At 43.1% G+C, this 11,309-nt stretch overlaps 1 protein-coding gene across 3 annotated transcripts in view; it reads right to left on the reverse strand.

The window, feature by feature from the left end:
• ADRA1B (adrenoceptor alpha 1B) overlaps positions 1 to 483 on the reverse strand; it is a 68,274-nt gene extending 67,791 nt beyond the window's left edge. For all 3 annotated transcript variants that reach the window (XM_038740749.1, XM_038740748.1, XM_038740747.1), the window contains exon 1: positions 376 to 483. The gene's annotated coding sequence lies outside the window, so the exon portion shown is untranslated. The remainder of the gene's footprint in view (positions 1 to 375) is intronic.
• Between the last annotated feature and the right edge of the window lie 10,826 nt (positions 484 to 11,309).

An 11,309-nucleotide genomic window follows, 5' to 3' on the forward strand; every position in this document is an offset into this window, starting at 1 on the left:
CCCAGGACATTGAAACCAGGATAGAACATTTCATTTCACCTCCATTTTAAAAACCAGAGCATGAGGTCAAAAAAAAAAATCAGATTAGGCCACAAGTCATTAGAGGAATTAATAACCAAAGCTGGTACAAATCATGATAGTTACATTTCATTTTTGGTTTCCATGCAAAACGGCTTTCCTTTCATTTAAACTGTGCCTGCTTTGCACAGTGATTTCCACATCTTCATGAATGATTTATGACTTTCCCACCAGGCATCCCACAAGATTACATAAGGAATGAAGAAAAACAAGTGACCCAGCCAAATTGTAGCAACTAAACATTTAAATAGCGAATTTCATTTTGGCTCAAATCTGCAAAACAAGCTTCCCACTCACCATTCTGTGTCCCCTAATTTCGATTTGTATTTTATTTCTCATTCAGCAGCATCTCCCAGATTTCTTTTCCATATATGCCAAACATTTACAACTCATCTTGATGCCTGACCCCCAAATGCCAGCAACAGCTCCAATCCTCAACTCATTTAGAATGTGAACTTCGCAGTTAAATGAACAAAACAGCTTCATTGGTTTGGTTAATAATTACAGAGTGAAACTGACGTACAGTGCTCTGTCATTGCTTTGTCTAATTTTTCTAAATGACCATACATGAAGCAGGTTGCTTACCTTTCCAAAAGAATTGGCTTGTCACATGAATTCAATTTAACCTCTGTTTACGAGCAGTGCCAGTGCTGAATTTCTCAACTTTTCCCCAGTATATTCTCAGAAGAGCAGGATTTAAATTTCAGTGTGTGAGTGAATTTCAGGTTTGAAAGCAATGTAAATATTTAAAATCGATTGCACACTTCATTATGTTGAAATCTGGATGATTTGGTCTGTTTACGCTGAGCAGGCTGAACATAGTGTTCATCTAACTGAACCTGCACTACGTAGGGATTAACATGATGAACAAACCTCTGTTTAATGAGCAAGTCACCTACTGCTCTCGGATCATGCCTCATATGTGCCCATGGGACTGCTGCTCTGCCCTCTGCAAGGTCACAGGGGATGGTCAGGTTGTGGGGGCTGGCGACAAAGGTGAGCAATGTAAATATACGCTCCTGAAAAAGGCAGTCCTGCAATCTGACAATGCAATGAATGACAAGGGACTTCCTTCCTTTTCCAACATCTCTGGTTCCTTGTACAACGATTGACTATGTTCCGCTCATCACTCTTCTCTCATTTTATTAATGCTTTTGGTCTGCAATGGAATGATCGTGGATACAGATGAAACTATAGACTTTGGCCTTATTCTGCCCTGACCTCCCTCAAAGATCACTTAAGAAGAGAGCCCGTGAGGATAAATATTCTCTTTGGGTGGTGGCTCCTATCCTTCAAGGGCTGGGTCAAAATCAATAATTCAATTCAGGCACATCATGTGTTGCAGCTGACAAAAAAAAAGCAACTATTCCACAATCCACTAGACTGTAAACTCCTGGAAGGCAGGGATTATGTCTTCCAACTCTATTGTTTCATACTCTCTCAAGTGTATAGTATAATGTTCTGTACATGAGGAAGCCCCCAATAAATACCACTGATTGATCATTGATTGATTGAATCCTTTTTCATTGTTTGAAGTGTTCTATTGTCAGAGTAAAAGAATACAGGGGGCTGCCAAAAAGAATAACTAATTTGAACTACATTGTGCATCGTCAGCAAAATATAAACTAGATTGGGATCATCGGATTATGTCCTAAAATGATGTAAGAAGAGGAAAGAATGCAGCCGGATTGTTAGTTCTTCTTTTGAGCTCACTGTGCTGGCGGTGAAGAAATTCATGTGTGGGGTTATGCGTTGAACAAATCTTATTATTATTTGGATTCTTATTAATGCAATTTAATTGCAGTTCCATCAACATTCAAAGTTGCTTCAGAAATGTCTACTATTGTCTTTGTAGTCCTTAAGCCTTTTGAATTATCTTTTCATCTCAGGAACATGCCTGTTATGGCCATCTGACCCTAAGGTTTAGGTCAAATTTCATCTCAAACTTTGATTTCACAGATAGCAGATTGTGTCTGTAGATTTGTAAGTCTTCTCTCTCTCTCTCTACTGACATTCCAAGATATTAGTTAGTTTTGATGGCTCATCTTCACAGGAAAGTGGGAAGGAAATGGTTTCAGAGGTTCTCACCCCCAGTGCCTGAGAGGGGAGTTACAGTGGCACCAGTTCTTTGCAGATCCAGCAACTGTAAAAAGTGCAAGTTTATATGAAAAGGTGCTGACATCCCCCTAGGCTGCTAGAGGGTTGGATGTGAAATGATCTGGAGAGAATGACAACAGATTTAATCGTCAGCGTTCTTGGAAGCAAGAGAGGGAAAGATTTTGCAATGAGACGTATTTTACTTTTGCTTTGAGATTAACAGCTTCATTCATAGGGTAGAGAGCCAAATTCGGACCATATAATTTGTGGAGTTCTGAGATCTTCAGAGGGAAAACTTCCCCACTGAAAACATCAAAGGTTTGGATGCTATGAAGCCCCCACCCCCACCCCCTCGATGGCCCCTGCAACATCAATGTCTGTTCCAGGTTACCTGCAAGCCCTGCTGCCATCCTCTAAGTGAGCTGAGCCAAGAAGCAAAACATCTGTAGCAACATAGATGTGTGCCTGGTCCTTCTTTTAGCAAGACCATGGCACTCCAAGAAGTTAATGCAAAATGGATCAAGTGTAGAAGCCCCTTTTTGTGACTAACTGAGATCTATTCAATTTTGGAGCAGAACCAGGTTATGGAATTTGTTGTGGAATTTGGGCTCAAGAGAGGTTTCAACAAATCCTTAGATAAAAAAATGCATAATGGGTAACTAGAGGAAAAGTTTGGGATGTAGGGCATACCCCTGACCTCTAGAATGAATGTAAGGAGAAAACCCATGCCACAGTTCCCCTAAAAACCATTCCTGCATGTTACTGCACCATCCAGCTAACCCCTCCCTTCTTCCCCCTCGTCTCTCCTCACCCACTCCCACTCTCCTTGATAAATGACAAGAGAAGCAGCGTGGCTCAGTAGAAAGAACACAGGCTTTGGAGTCAGAGGTCAGGGGTTCAAATACCAACTCCACCAATTGTCAGCTGTGTGGTTGTGGGCAAGTCACTTAACTTCTCTGTGCTTCCGTTATCTCATCTGTAAAATGGGGATTAAGACTGCGAGCCCCCCGTGGGACAACCTGATCACCTTGTAACCTGCCCGGTGCTTAGAACAGTGCTTGGTACATAGTAAGTGCTTAATAAATGCCATCATCATCATCATCATCATCCTTGAGTGGGCCACATGCTCCTGCTCTCCCCACTTCCTCTCCTCCAGCTCCATTCTTACTCTCCTTAATCTGATTTCTGCTCCCTTCAGCCCACTGACACAACTCTCTCCAAGGTTACCAGTGACGTCCTCCTTGGCAAATCTAATAAATTATATCCTAATCCTCTTTGACTTCTAGTGTCTTTGACACTTGTAGATCACTCCCTTCCTCTGGGAATGCTATCTAACCCTGATTTTATTGATACAGTCCTCTCCTGGTTCTCTTCTTCTTTCTCTGGCAACTCCTTCTCTGTCACTTTTACTTTATCACTTCTTACCAACCAGTAATTTTGAGTGTCCCTCCAGGTTCTATTTTGGGTCCCCTTTTCTAATTTTACATTTGTTTCCTTGCTCCCATGGCTTCAACTACTCACTCTATGCAGCTAACTGCCATACCTAGCTCACTACCCCCAACCTCTCATCTCTTTCCAGTCTTGTATTTCATCTTGACTCCAAAACATGTGCACATGGGCATATAGTAGCATCGGTGTGGTACAGCAATGTGTCTAAAATTGAATTCCTCATCTTCTCCCCAGCTGGGACTAGGGGGACAGAGATGGATCTGGACCGAATTGAAGGGAGGAAGAATATAACCATGGTCCTCTCCCAAGCCACTACTCCTTCTAACCCCTCCAAAGCAATACATAAACCATCTCCTTTTTCCCTCCCCAATTTCTTTCCTCCTCCTTTAAACATATCAGTATTATATAAAATTATTTCTCTCACTCTCACTCTCTCTTTCTTTCTAATCTAATTAGCCTGTGAAGGCATTTGAACTCATAAGTTGACCTTAAAGATGAATTCCAACAATACCTCCAAAGCTTTTATCCTTTTGCTAGAGTATAGCCAATATGCAAACTCAGGCCCTACTTGAGCTAGAGTTCAAATTCCTCTCCTCCCCTCTTCCTCACTGTCCTTCCATGGTGTCATTTATCAAATGGCAACAGCTGGAGGAGGAGGTTGAGTTGGATGGGGCTCCTGTGCAGCATCTGTTTTCCCTATGGTGGCTGCAATAACAAGTTGAGGCCACACTCCAGGAACAAGATATGGCCCCCGGCCACAGATGTTGTCTTAGGTTATTTCTCCAGAAAGAGAGAAGGTGACCCGCCCTCTGGCCCCTGATGAGCACTGGTTGCATTGGAAGGGTGTAGCTTTCCTTGCAAGACACACATTTTTTCAGAGTGGCCAGATAGCCAAAATGGAACTGAATTTAATTCCTGGACTCCGGGTCCTAGAAACATCTGGAGGGAGGGGGCGGAGCCACCTATGCAGTGTAAATCAATCAATCAATCAATGGCCTCTATTGAACACTTACACTTACTATGCATTAAGCCGGTCTCTAGACTGTAGAGATTGTCTCTAGACACATTGTGGGCAGAGAATATGTCTGTTTATTGTTATACTGTACACTCCCAAGCGCTTCGTATTGTACTTTGCACACAGTAAGAGCTCAATAAATACAATTGAATGAATGAATATTAAGCACTTGGGAGAGTACAGTACAAAAGAATTAGCAGAACTGTTCCTTGCCCACAGTGCTTTTCAACCAGTGGTACTGGAACTATTAATGGTCTTTCCTAGCAGATAGCTGGTGCTGTGTGTTTCAGGTAAACCAACCACTGCAGTCTTTGTATTACTGAAGGAGAAGAGGAGCCATTTGTTTTATTCAGTGATTTGCTTTAGGAAAGTGCTTTCTTTAATGCAAAGGTGTTATCTATAATTAAAGGTAAGCAGGTCTCTAAATATTTTTCCAGGCCTGTGTTCTGGATCTATCATCTGGCCTCTAGTGGGCCAGGACAAAGACCAAATGCTAAATGGGAAGTCTCAAAAAAGGCAGTTAGATGAACACTGGCCTAAAACCTTCTTGATTTTCATTGCCACTGTTATACCCAGGTTAGAAATATTTATTGGTTCTGGGAAAATAGAGGGTTAAGTGAAAGGGCTTCATAGGAAAGAGTGTGAAGGGCACTGAGTGTTTCCAAAATCCAAAATTTTGGCCATAATAATATATTAAATTGTGATTAAAATCTATTTATATGATCAAAGAGCAATGTAAATTGTTTAAAAAAGGAAATATTTTGACTTAGATTGCAGGGTATATATGTGTAAATCCAATGCTGAATTTTTCAATGTGTTACCTTTCTCATTTTCAGCAAAAAAGGCACCTTGTTCTAATATAGCAGTCAGTTAAAAATACTGCAAAGAGAATCAAAGGGAGGTGCTTAGGACGAGGTGAATCTTGCATCAGTCTTTGGAAGTGAGAGAGTCTTGGAGTAATACAGGCAGTGAAATGCCATAATGCTCTCGAGAAAGAAAACTAAAAGAGAGTATTATACCAGTGGATTGTATTGCTGCCATTTTATGGGACTTCCTCACATACCATCTCATAGGAGTGTAAGGGCACAAAAGCTTGCATTTTCTTAAGAGCAACGATTAACTGAAAATGGTGCACTGGTCATGGGCTCATCCTTTGGCGTTGCAGTTCACTTGCAACCACAAAACACAAGGGTTGGTCAGTCACCAAAAGGTGAGGCAGAATGGCAGCCTGAAAAAGTTAGTAGTCCTTTCACACATCCCTCTCCACCCAAAGTGATTATTTTTCTGGTTTCCTTCTAGACAATCTGGTTTTCAGCTGGTCTGCCTCCTGTTCAGTGCTGATTTGGGCACTGGATGCTTTAAAAGTAAATAATAATATTGTGGTATTTGTTAAGAACTCAGTATGCTAGCATCACTGTATTAGCACTGGGGTAGATACAATATGAACTGATGGGACAAAGTCCCTGACCAAAGGAAACTCATAGGCTCAGGGCTCCTCAACACACTATCTGACCTTGGCTTCACAGACTCCGTCCTCTCCTGGTTCTCCTCTTATCTCTCCGGTCATTCATTCTCAGTCTCTTTTGCAGGCTCCTCCTCCCCCTCTCATCCCCTTACTGTGGGAGTTCCCCAAGGTTCAGTGCTTGGTCCCCTTCTGTTCTCGATCTACACGCACTCCCTTGGTGACTTCATTCGCTCCCACGGCTTCAACTATCATCTCTACGCTGATGATACCCAGATCTACATCTCTGCCCCTGCTCTCTCCCCCTCTCTCCAGGCTCGCATCTCCTCCTGCCTTCAGGACATCTCCATCTGGATGTCTGCCCTCCACCTAAAACTCAACAAGTCCAAGACTGAACTCCTTGTCTTCCCTCCCAAACCCTGCCCTCTCCTTGACTTTCCCATCTCTGTTGACGGCACTACCATCCTTCCCGTCTCACAAGCCCGCAAACTTGGTGTCATCCTAGACTCCGCTCTCTCATTCACCCCTCACATCCAAGCCGTCACCATAACCTGCCGGTCTCAGCTTCGCAACATTGCCAAGATCCGCCCTTTCCTCTCCATCCACACCGCTACCCTGCTCATTCAAGCTCTCATCCTAACCCGTCTGGACTACTGCATCAGCCTTCTCTCTGATCTCCCATCCTCGTGTCTCTCCCCACTTCAATCCATACTTCATGCTGCTGCCCAGATTGTCTTTGTCCAGAAACACTCTGGGCATGTTACTCCCCTCCTCATAAATCTCCAGTGGCTACCAATCAATCTATGCATCAGGCAGAAACTCCTCACCCTGGGCTTCAAGGCTCTCCATCACCTCGCCCCCTCCTACCTCACCTCCCTTCTCTCCTTCTACAGCCCACCCCGCCCCCTCCGCTCCTCTGCTGCTAATCTCCTTACCGTACCTCGTTCTCGCCTGTCCCGCCATTGACCCCCGGCCCACGTCATCCCCCGGGCCTGGAATGCCCTCCCTCTGCCCATCCGCCAAGCTAGTTCTCTTCCTCCCTTCAAGGTCCTACTGAGAGCTCACCTCCTCCAGGAGGCCTTCCCAGACTGAGCCCCTTCCTTCCTCTCCCCCTCATTCCCCTCTCCATCCCCCCATTTTACCTCCTTCCCTTCCCCACAGCACCTGTATATATGTATATATGTTTGTACATATTTGTTACTCTATTTATTTATTTATTTTCCTTGTACATATCTATTCTATTTATTTTATTTTGTTAGTATGTTTGGTTTTGTTCTCTGTCTCCCCCTTTTAGACTGTGAGGCCACTGTTGGGTAGGGACTGTCTCTATATGTTGCCAACTTGTACTTCCCAAGCGCTTAGTACAGTGCTCTGCACACAGTAAGCGCTCAATAAATATGATTGATGATGATGATGATGCTCTACACGTCCAACATTTTAATTGCAAGTGCTCAACCTCTGATTACATGCCTATGGTTTCCCAATGTAAACAGAGACCATGGAGGGGAACAGAAAAGCTCTAGAGAAAGTAAGGGTGGTGACAGGAATAATCAGAAGCCGCATGGCCTAGTGGATAGAGCCTGGGCCCGAGAGTCAGAAGGTCCTGGGTTTTAATCCCCATGCTACCATTTATCTGCTGTCTGACGTTGGGCAAATAACTTTTCTGAGCCTCAATTACCTAATCTGGAATATGGAGATTAAGACTGTGAGCCCCATGTGGGATACAGACTGTGTCCACCCTGATTATCTTGTATCTACCCCAGTACTTAGTACAGTGCCTGGAACATAATAACAAATATCATTAAAAACAAATTCAGAAGTCCTCCAGGAAAAAAAAAAATGATCCAGGTTCTGGCAGACATCTTCAACATGTGGGTTGTAATGCATTAAGTATCACTCCATGTCTGGTGTAATGTATGTTGTGTCCAGTACCTGAGAGAGTTATCTGTGGCCGTCCTCTTTCAATCACACTCCTCTCAAGATCAAACTTCGTCTTCTCCTCAGAGTCTATGGCTTGCTTTGCCTGGCCCAAGTGAAGCAAGTATTGTATGATTGATTGCATTGTTCATGTAAGCAACCTAGCTATCAATTAACCAATGGTATTTCCTGAACACTTAATGTGTGCAGAGCACTGAACTTAGTTCTTGAGAGAGTGCAATTCAACAGAGTTGGTAGATACATTCGGTATCCACAATGATTTTGCAGTCTAGAGAAGGCAGACATTAATATAAATAAATAAATTATGAATATATATGTGGGGTTTAGGATGGGATGAATATCAAGTGCTTAAAGGGTACAGAACCAAGTGCACAGATGATACAGAAGGGAGAGGTAGTTAGGAAATAGAGGCTTAATCTGGGAAGGCTTCTTAGAGGAAATGTGACCTTATTAAGGCTTTGAAGGTGGGGAAATTAGTGGTGTGGCATGTACGGAGAAGGAAGGAGTTCCAGGAGAGAGGGATGATGTAGGAAAGGGGTCGGCACTGAGATAGACGAGACTGGGCCAAAGTGAGCAAGCAAAGTGTGCGGGCTGAGCTGCAATAGGAAATCAGTGAAGTGAGGTCAGAGGGGGTGAGTTGATTGAGTGCTTTAAAACCAATTGTAAGAAATTTCTGTTTGATGTGGAGGTGGATGGGCAGCCACTAGTGGTCCTTGAAGAGTGAAGAGAGTGGAGTGAACAGTTTTGACTAGTTCTATCTTGGGGCCTGAAAGATCTGGTTGGGCTGTCCAACAGAACAGAGAATCACACAGTCCTTCACATCTACTGGGCTGTGCAGAACCAGCCTTTGGCAATCTATTTTTTTTTAACATGGAAATTATAAGAGTCTTCCAACCATTAAATGAAATGAAAGGCAAAGGTCAGGATTATGTATATTGCCAACAACTACAGAAAACCCTTTTTTTTTCTATACGATGTCTTTGGGTTCATTTAGTCATACATTTAAATCTGTTGGTTTTGCAGTTGCATTTAAGCAAGGCAGATTTATCCTTTGTTTGAAGAGAGGAAACAAACATTCAGGTCTGTTTCTTATCATTACACTATTAAGTAGTTGGGCCTGGAAATACTTCCATGAAATACTTCCATGAAAGACTCATGGGCCCAAGGATAGGCCCTCATGCTGGCTCCAAGCATATTCAAAATTGTCCTCGCCGAGGAAGCTGCTCCTACATGTTGCCAAAATTAATTGACAACCAGGAAATCATACATTCCTTCTTTACAGCTGAAACTGATCTTTGTTTACCATGTAGAGGTGTTTGTGGGTTTGAAGATGTCAACTGCTGGTGGGAGATCGAATCTATTGGATTATACTTTTTATTGACCCACTAGACTCTGATTTCAGTTCCCTCCATCCCATCGAGACTGCAGTTTTTAAAGTCACCAAAGAAACCTTTCTCGCCAAATCCAATTTTCCCTACTCAATCCTATTCCTCTTTGATGTCTAGGACACTTTTGGCATAGTTGACCTGGAAATTTCTCCTGGAAATGCACTCCAACCTTGGTTTCATGACCACAATTTTCTCTTGGTCCACAACCTAAATCTCTGGTCCTCACTTCTTAGCCTCTTTCTCTTCCTCCTCTCCATTGTCTTTGTGGGTGTCTCTCCTGGCTCTTGAAGGAACTGTGATCTTAATAAAGCTTTGAATGTGGGGAGAGTGGTGGTCTGTTGTCTATGAAGGGGGAGGGCACTCCAGTCTAAAGGGAGGATATAAATAAGGGGTTGTAGTGAGATAGATACGATTGAGGTACAATGTGTATGTTGATGTTAGAGGTAAGGTAGGAGGAGACAAGCTGAATAAAGCTTTAAAGCCATGATAACAAGTTTCTGTTTGATGCCAAGGTGGATGGGCAACCACTGGAGGTTCATGAGGTGTGGGGAGATCTGGGCGGAACTGAACTGAATTGAGGTGGGGAGAGAAGGAGACAGGGAGATCAGAGAAGAGGCTGAGGTGAAGGTTGACTATGGTAAGTGCTTGTGTCAGCAAGGTACCAGGACTGGGATGGCCTAGGGGATAGAGCACGGTCCTGGGAATCAGAAAGTCATGGGTTCTAATCCCAGCTTTACCACTTATCTGCTGTGTGATCTTGGGCAAGTCACTTCACTTCTCTGTGCTTATCTCATTTGTAAAATGGGGATTGAGACTGTGAGCCCCATGTGGGACAGGAACTTTGTCCAAACCAATTTTCTTGTGTCCTCCACAGTGTCTGGCAAATAATGATGATGATAATAATAATAATAATAATAATAATGTATTTGTTAAGTGCTTACTATGTGTTAAGCACTGTTCTAAGCACTGTGGTAGATACAAGGTAATTGGGTTGTCCCACGTGGTGCTCACAGTCTTAATCTATATAATAATAATAATAATGTATTTGTTAAGTGCTTACTATGTGCTAAGCACTGTTCTAAGCATGGTGGTAGATACAAGGTAATCAGGTTGTCCCACGTGGTGCTCACAGTCTTAATCTATGACTGAGGCACAGAGAAGTTAAGTGGCTTGCCCAAGGTCACACAGGAGACAAGTGGTGGAGTCCGGATTAGAACCCACGTCCTCAAAGTCCCTAGCCCATACTCTTGCCACTAAGCCATGCTGCCTCTCTAAAGTGCATTATAGCTTTGCCCAGTGCTATGATATTGACTTGACATTGTACTGGACAGACCATACATTACTAATATATTTTGAGCCCCCTTTCTTTCTCAACCATGATTGCCTCACTGTTCTACAGCACACAATCATACTGAGGACAATTTAGCACCGTGCTAATAGGATGCTAGATAGACCCAGGGCAAATGAACCTCTTCAGAATTTCTCTTTTTCTGGATCATATCAGTGGATGGACATATTTAAAAAAAGGGATGGTTTACCCTGCTTTTTGCCCTCCTGGTTCAGGATCCAGTTGTATGCTGCTGAGCCATCAGAAGGGGTTTGGTATGCAAGTGCCAGCTGCACAGAATGGAAGAGTGGAAAAGAAAAAGTCAGGTCAATCAATCCATCACTAGTATTTACTGAGTGCTTACTATGTGTACTCACTAATACACTATACTGAGTATTGGGAGAGTACTATATAGAAGATAGTCATGATCTCTGCTCTCAAGATGCGATCCTGGTGACAATCTATTCAGAAATTCAGTGTGAACACAAAAGGTAGCTATACACCCTACTTTGTGTTTAGACAGGAGGCATGGGGCAGGGAAATTACACTTTCCCA

This window comes from Tachyglossus aculeatus, chromosome X1 (genome assembly GCF_015852505.1).
Source record: "Tachyglossus aculeatus isolate mTacAcu1 chromosome X1, mTacAcu1.pri, whole genome shotgun sequence".
In the NCBI taxonomy this organism is placed as follows: Eukaryota; Metazoa; Chordata; class Mammalia; order Monotremata; family Tachyglossidae; genus Tachyglossus; species Tachyglossus aculeatus.